The sequence below is a fragment of the Lithobates pipiens genome, unplaced genomic scaffold (assembly GCF_037356315.1).
Source record: "Lithobates pipiens isolate NorthernLeopardFrog02 unplaced genomic scaffold, aLitPip1_a1.2 Scaffold_8, whole genome shotgun sequence".
Taxonomy (NCBI): domain Eukaryota; kingdom Metazoa; phylum Chordata; class Amphibia; order Anura; family Ranidae; genus Lithobates; species Lithobates pipiens.
In genome coordinates, this window is record NW_027507903.1 from 463,190,093 (window position 1) to 463,198,972 (window position 8,880).

The following is an 8,880-nucleotide window of genomic DNA, read 5'->3' on the forward strand; positions in this document are numbered from 1 at the left end:
AAACGCTGTGTGGCGGAAAACTAACACTGCACATCACACTGAACACACCATCCCCTCTGTGAAACATGGTGGTGGCAGCATCATGTTGTGGGGATGCTTTTCTTCAGCAGGGACAGGGAAGATGGTCAGAGTTGATGGGAAGATGGATGAAGCCAAATACAGGGCAATCTTATGCCGCGTACACACGATCAAACAAGCGGGTGGAAAAGTCCGGCAAACTGAAGTCCGACAAACAATTCCCCCGTGTGTAGTCTCCGGCATACTTTTTTGACCCGAAAGTACGGCGGACTTAGAATGTAGTTTTACACTCCAATCTTCCCGCCGGACTCGCATTTCGGTGGACAATCCGGCCGTGTGTGCGCCAGTCCGTCGTACTTTTGAAATGAGCGGACTTTGCCCGCCCGGAGAAAAGTCCGCTCATTTCGAGCGGGTCTCCAGGTAGGCGGGGCCCGCGAAGGAGACGCCGCTGGCCCCGCCACCTGGTATGGACTTAAAGGGAAATCCCAACGCCGAAAAAAATCTGCGTGGGGGTCCCCCCAAGTCCACAACAGACCCTTGTCCGAGCACGCTACCCGGCAGGCCAGGAAAGGAGGGGCGAGCGAGCGCCCCCCCTCCTGAGCCGTACCAGGCTGCGTGCCCTCAACATGGGGGGTGCCTTGGGGAAGGGGGGGCCGCGCGGCCCCCCCACCCCAAAGCACCTTGTCCCCATGTTGATGAGGACAAGGGCCTCATCCCGACAACCCTGGCCGTTGGTTGTCGGGGTCTGCGGGCAGGGGGCTTATCAGAATCCGGGAGCCCCCTTTAATAAGGGGGCCCCCGGATACCGGCCCCCCACCCTATGTGAATGAGTATGGGGTACAATGTACCCCTACCCATTCACCTGTAAAATAAAGTACAAAAAAAAAAAAACACAACACACAAGATAAAATAATTTATTGCACAGCTCCGGGGGTCTTCCGTCTTTGGGGGTCTTCTCGCCGGACTCCTCCGCTATCTTCTTGTAGCTCTTTTACTAGCGGAGGAGCCCGGCATTCTTCTTCGTCGCCGCGGCCTCTTCTTCCGACTTCGGGGGTCTTCCCCCGAAGACGGAAGACCCCCGGAGCTGTGCAATAAATTATTTTATCTTGTGTGTTGTGTTTTTTTTTTTGTACTTTATTTTACAGGTGAATGGGTAGGGGTACATTGTACCCCATACTCATTCACATAGGGTGGGGGGCCGGTATCCGGGGGGCCCCCTTATTAAAGTCCGCCAGACTAAGTACGTAGGACAGACGGCTATGTGTGTACGCGGCTTTAGAAAAAAAACTTGTTAGAGTCTACAAAAGAGTTGAGACTGGGGCGGAGGTGTGTCTTCCAGCAGGACACCGCCCCTAAACATACAGCCAGAGCTACAATGGAATGGTTTAGCTCAAAGCATATTCATGTGTTAAAATGGCCCAAAAGTCCAGACCTAAATCCAAATGAAAATCTGTGGAAAGAGTTGAAAATTGTTGTACACTGGTGCTCTCTATCCAATCTGACAGCTTGAGCTATTTAGCAAAGATGAATGGGCCAAAATTTCACTATCTAGATTTGCAAAGCTGTTAGAGACATCCCCAAAAAGACTTGCAGCTGTGATTGCAGAGAAAAGTGGTTCTACAAGGTATTCAGGGGGGCTGAATACAAATGCGCACCACAAATGTATTTGTAAAAAAATTTGAAAACCATTTATCATTTTCTTTCCACTTCACAGTTATGTGCCACTTTGCATTGGTCTATCACATAAAATCCCTATAAAATCCATTTTGGTTGTAACATGACCAAATGTGGAAAATTACAAGGGGTGTGAATACTTTTTCAAGGCGCTGTAATCGTTGGTGCCACTACTCCTCCACCAATATGAACCCAAACAATAATCTGGAGGTAAAGGCAGCAGAGACAGCATGTGATATAAATCAGCACCAAGACCACTATGGCAATCACCATCGTTTTTCACTCCTCCCCACAAGGGGGCGACCAACTGGGCAGGATCCTGTATAAAAAATAGCACACGACATGGAGCCGCAAAAAATAGGATTTTTAAAACAACTTACCTGTAAAATCCTTTTCTTTGATGTACATCAGGGGACACAGAGCCATAGTAATAACTATGTGGGTTATATATCAGACCATCAGGTGCTGGACAATGGCACACCCCTTAAGACGTGAACTTCCCCCATATAACCCCTCCCACTACTGGGAGTCCTCAGTTTTGTAGCCAAGAAATCAAAGTGTATAAGAAGAAGGGAGGGACCTCTGTGTCTCCTAATGTACATCAAAGAAAAAGATTTTACAGGTAAGCAGTTTTAAAAATCCTATTTTCTTTTCTTACATCAGGGGACACAGAGCCATAGTAATAACTATGTGGGATGTACCATAGCAATGGCAACTGAAGGGGGAGAGAGAATCAAGGAAACAGGAGGCCAGAGGACTCATACTGCAGCCTGCAGTATATGCTGTGCCCAAAGGCAATATCCTCATGACCTTTAATATCGTTTTGATAAAATCTGATAAACATATGAACCGAAGACCAAGTTGCGGCCTTACAGATCTGAGCCATAGAGGCCTGATGATGCACCACCCAAGAGGCACTAATCGCCCTGGATGAGTGTGCTCTTAATATGAGAAGGAAGAATTTTCTTCTTTAAGCTGAAGCTTGAACAATCACTTGTCAAATCCATTTGGAAAATAGTGGATCTTGACGCTGCTTGTCCATATCTTGGACCCCCTGGCAGTACAAACAAAACCTGTGTTTTTAGCGAACCTGAGCGGTCACCTTTAAATAGATTCTGATCGTTCTTACTACATCAAGAGACTATAAAGGCCCATACACACGATCAGACTTTTTGACAACAAACATGCAAATTAGCTGTTTTGGAGCAACATCCGACCGTGTGTACGCTCCATCGCACAAACTTTTTTGGTTTTCATCAGACTTTTGTTGGCTGTGCGAACGGACAAACTTTCTGGCAACAAAAGTCCGATGGAGCAAAGTCTGATCGTGTGTACAGAAAACCATAGGACTTTTGTACAAAGTACAAACAGGCATGCTCAGAACCAATGCAAAAGATCAGACAACAATACAGAAGTTGACCAAAGGTGGCGGTAAAGAGCAGAAAAAACACATGATTTGGTGAAAGTTGGCTGAAAAAGTCCTGCTGTGTGTATGCAATACAAGTTCAGGGCCGACAAAAATCCAAGTGAAAGTTTGTACAAAGTCCTATCGTGTGTATGAGGCTTAATGCTTTCTCTTCCCCAGATTAAGGCTTATGGGGAGAAAGAAGGAAGAATAATATCCTGGTTTAAATGAAAACCTGTTACCACTTTTGGTAAGAATTCAGAATGAGGACATAAAACCACCTCATCCTTATGCATGATGAAATATGGCTCTAACAAGACAGAGCCGTTAGTTCCGATACTCTTCTAGCAGAAGAAATGGTAAGCAGAAAAGATTATCTTTCTTGTCAAAGAACCAATGGCATTTCTCGTAAGGTTCAAACAGCTGATTTAACAAAGCCGATAAGACCAATTTTAAATCCTAAGGACTTAGGCCGCGTACACACGGGCGGACTGTTCGTCCAACTTTGTCCGCTGAACAGTGTTTGGGCGGACAGTCCGCTCGTGTGTGGGCTTTCAGCGGACAGTTGGACGGACAAGGTTTTTCGGAAATTCCGTAAAACTGTCCGCTGAAACCTTGTTTCAGCGAACAGTCCGCTCGTGTGTAGGCTTGTTCGTCAAACAAAGTTGCGCGCATGCTCAGAAAGGATTTTCACGCCGAAAGCTATAATGCAGTGTATAGGACGTCGTATTTTTCGTCCCGTCGTACGTGCCGTTCACGTCATCGCGCACGGTTTCAGCAAACTGTTCGTCCGTCGTGTGTGGCCATGTCCGCTAATGCTAAGTTTGAGCGGACTGTTTGCCGAAACTGTTGGACGGACAAAGTTGGGCGAACAGTCCGCGCGTGTGTACGCGGCCTTAGAGGTGCCTTGATAGGGAGAATAAACTGTGTTACCCCCTGAATAAGCTACGCACCAAGAGTGGGAAGCAAGAGGCCATAGGAAAATACATTGACACTGCCTGGATCTGGCTCTTGATAAAAGTCAAGGCCAGCTTCATTTCAGATCCCATATGCAGGAATCCTGCCTATTGACATACTTCCTGGGGTGCCAAGCCCTGGATCCATACCAAGAAACCTATGCCTTCCAGATTCTATAGTAAGTGATTCTGGAAGCCAGCTTCCTGTCATTAGTCAAAGCAGAAACTACAGAAGGAGATCACCCACAATCTTTTATAGAGTGAGATTCAACAGTCAAACCTGTTAAACTCCTTGTCCGTAAAGTAGGATGAAATACCGGACCTTGTGCAAGAAGGTCTGGCTATAATGGCAGAGTCCAAAGGACTCCTACTGCCATCTTTAAGATCTCAAAAAAAAAATAATATTCTGGGACCCGGCTGGGGCCACCAGAATCACCTCCTTCTGTTCCTGCTTAATCCTGCGGATAAGGCATGGAAGTAGCAGAGCTGGAGGAAATGCATAAATCAGTGAAAACTGATCCCCTGGGAAGACTAATGCGTCTGTTCCGCCTGCTAGCGGACCTCTTGTTTGACATAAAGTTGTTGACCTTATTAATGAATCTGGACGCGAATAGGTCCATGCCCAGAGTACCCCATCTGACATATTGCTAGGAAGATGTCGGGGTGAAGAGATTATTCTCCCGGAAATAATTGTTGGCATCTCAAGTAGTACACCTGAAATATTAAAATTGCCGATAGGCAAGGAGTGTTGTGTTCTGCCAAAGCTAGAACATTATTCACCTCTTTTTTGGGCTGCACGACTTCTCGTGCCTCCCCTGGTGATCGATGTAAGCCACTGCCGTGGCTCTGTCAGACTGAATCCTGTCAGGACAGTCCTGTAGTCTGACCGCCAAGATTCTATGGCCAGATGTACTGCCTGAAACTTTCAAGGTTGATAGGCAAGGTCCTCTAACCTGGACCATCTCCCCTGGGCTGCTCCCCAGCCTAGAAGGCTGGCACCTGTTGTTAACAACTTGCAGGATAAAGAATTTCCCTCCTGCTGGATAACAACCACCAATTTAGGCTCTGATCTATGTCGGGAGCCAAGTGTATTGGAAACAAACAAGGCCTGAATCCTCTTTATTCCAGACCGACAGGATGGTGTCTTGAAGCAGTCTTTGAATAAAACTGCACGTAAGGGACGGCCCTGAAGGAGGCCACCATTTGCCCTAAAAATCTCCTGCAGGCGAATTAAGGAATTTTTTCTTTATCCTGATAAGTTGAATTAGTCCTACAATGGAACTGATTCACGACTAGGGTAAGAATACCTTCTTCTGTACGGTATCTATAACCAGCCCCCAAGTAACCTCCTTGATGGTTTTAAGGAGAATCTTCCTAGGCTGAGAATCCAACCTAGAGATTTCAGATATCTACAGCTGAGATCAGACTCTGGTTTTAGACCTGAGACTGAATGATCTATTATAAGTAGATCTTCTAATAGGCTAGGACCGTTATGCCTTGAACCCTTAACCTGGCTAAAGGAGGTGCAAGAATCTTTCAGAACACTCGTGGTGCTGTGGCGAAGCTGAATGGCAGTGCCACGATTGAAAAAATTATTTTATATTTCAAATTACCAGAAATTTCTGGTAAGTGGGAAACTTTGGCACATGGAGATATGCAACTCCCCTCCTTGCAGGATGAACACAGCTGATCGAATTATGAAAGGATCGGATGTTCAAGTGCCGATTCAGATCTCAGAGATCTAGAATGGGTCTTACCTCTCTGTTTGGCTTTGGGACCTTAAAAGGTTTGAGCCAAAAACCCCTGTTCCACTAAGGGAATCTCTGATATCACCGACTGGGATAACAGCTGATCCAGAGGCCAGAAAGAGAGACTTTTCTTCCTTTTTTTTTTCCTCTGGAACCTTAGGAGCATTCTTTGATGAGACAGACACTCTTGCATAAAGACTGCCGCATCAGCAGCTCCAAGGACCCCACAGGCAGCACCCAAACAGGAGCCGAACCCCGGACCCTCAGATCGAAAGCCGACTGGGCCATCTGGGATCTTGAAACTCTAGATGTGACCTAGAGAAAAAAAAAAAAAAATCGCAGAAATCCCTCTGCTCTTAACATTGTTCCTGCCAGACCTTGAGAATCGCAGGACCTTTTCCCTCATCCAAACGAGTGGGGGTGCTCCTTCATGAGAAGGCCTTAGCATTCTGCTTTATGGGCTTTCTGCCCCCAAGATCCTGGTGCTGCCCCTGGGAACTTTCTCCTAAACCTGACGATTGAGACCGTCGAGACTGCCTAAAGGCAGATACCCCAGGCATAGGAGAGGCTTCACGATTAAAGGAGAACTGTTTGAACCTCCTTTTACTGGTAAAGAGAGCTTTACCAAGTTTTGGATGTACTTATCCACTCTAAATAGTTGTACCCCAGGAAGGGACACAGACGGGCTAAGGGTTTTCACCTGGTGCTTTGGCTGATCAATATTTAAGCCACGGACCTCTGCAAAAATGCACTAGTCCAAGTATGAGCCATAAGGCTTAAACTATCGAGTCCTTCATAGCATCTGTGAGACACAGTGCATCAAATACACCAGCCCCTTACCGGGCCTGCTTATCAGACAGAACTTTCAGGTATCTCACACCTGTTCCTTAACCCCTTGGAGTCCACATTCCAATGCATTGGCGTGGCTCAAAATGTGCTCCACCAAAATAGTGGAGCAGATGTTAAAGGGTTAATGGACTGAGCTACTCCAATTGCGGCAAGAACTGCAAAAGACATCTTGTCTTTAAAAGGAAAATCCAACCTTAACTTGCTGGATCCTTTAACATCAGTGCATTATCCACTAGGCACATGAGACTCTGCTCACAGAGGTGATTGCAGCATTGAATGCAGAATGTTTCAATTGCTAGGCTATAGTGCAGTACAATAACTGCTATTAATCCTAGCTATACAGTATAATGTTGTCAAAAAGGAAATGCCTGTGTCACCAAACCTGACCAGCAACCGCTCTGCACTGTCCCTCCACCACCAGGCAGCAGCTTCTCTTGCAGAGCTCTAAACTACTTCCTACATGTGTGGCCGGTGTCTGACGCAGCTTAGCCGCGCCCCCCGCACGGAAACGCCCTCCTTCCTCTTTCAAACAGGGAAGTTAAATCTCCCGCGTGAGCGCCGGCATCATGGCGGGCGGCGGGGGGTAAATCCTCCGCTCAGCGAGCGGCCACGGCTTGCCAAAAAAGCTGGCTGGCATTCAATCAGACAAAAATCGCCAATCTGGGGGCCCAGGAAGTGATCAGACCCCCCCTTCATACCTGAGGGGCTGAGCTGGCTTAAACGGAGAGGAGAATGGAGCTTCTGCTGTTTCCAGCATCAGAATGGTGAGTACTCAATACAGCCTCCAGTGGTGACACATAGACATGACATGACAACACAATACATGGAAGGAGAGATTCCTGAGAAAATCTCCCCTACCTTATCTCGCAGCAGGGTTTATCAGAGATAAAAAAAACAATCTTCGCCCTTAACGGTAGGCTCCGAGACCTTAAAAGGAAACCTTCAGGAACCGGGGAAAACACAGGTTATCCCACAATCCTGGACCTGCGAGAAGACCCTGCCAGTAAACATTTATTGGCCTTACTACTAAAAAGTACTGGATCCCAGGGCCCAGCTCTTAAAGAATTTGCAAGCAAAACCTTGCGTCTTTGGATGACGAGGCCCAGGTACCATTCATTTAGTCCATTACAGAGACATCAGAACAGATCCGGTCAGGATGGCTGGCTCTCATCAAAGGATTACTGCCCGTGGAGCTCAGTACACACATGCCCAACACCTGAGACCATGGGCGAAAAAACTGAGGACTCCCAGTAGTGGGAGGGGTTATATGGGGTAAGTTCACGCCTTAAGGGGCGAACCAGTATCCAGCACCTGATGGTCCAATATATAACCCACATAGTTATTACTATGGCTCTGTGTCCCCTGATGTACATCAAAGAAAAGGATTTTACAGGTAAGCTGTTTTAAAATTTTGCGACTTCATGTGGTGAGCTATTTTTTATACAGGATCCTGCCCAGTTGGTCGCTCCCTTGTGGTGAGGAGTGAAAAACGATGGTGATTGCCATAGTAGGCTTGGAGCTGATTTATATCACATGCTGTCTCATAGTTATTACTATGGCTCTGTGTCCCCTGATGTAAGAAAATAAATATCATATATAGTGTAGTATTTATCATATTATATTATATAAAAAATGGCACAAAAATGCCACAGAAATAATCCAGCATTGACAGAGAATAGGCTGAGCTTGCTGGTAAGGCTTCCGTCCCGAAAATCAGAAGTGGCAGCGTGAAGTCAACTCATAGGCACCATCACCCTACGTTTGTTTGTGCAAAAGCATGTCTTCAGAGGACTCTCCTAAGAGGGGCTGTTGAGAAAATGCCCAGGTCTCCCTTCCTAGTACAAAGGCTACTTGCCACAAACATTCTCTCTAAGAGCAGACTTAGTCTATTCAGTAACCTCTGGCACTCAATTGCCTCCAGCACATGCAAACCTGAGAGCCCAAAACCATGTCTTACAATGTCCTAGGACAGCTGCTGTCACTGAGTCTCCAAGTGACACACTCTTCAGTGAAACACTCTTCAGTGAAGGAAAAAAGGGGTCCTTCTCCGGACCAGTGTTCCAAGGGGATGCCCTCCCGCATACTTGTTTAGTCAAAGGCTAGCCCCAGGATAAGAAACATTTATCACCTTCTGAGAACCCCCTTCCCAGTGATTGACTGGGCTCTGATAAATATTCGTAAATCGGTGGTTGACCCTCCTATTCTATATTCTGGAACCCTCCACCAGAAA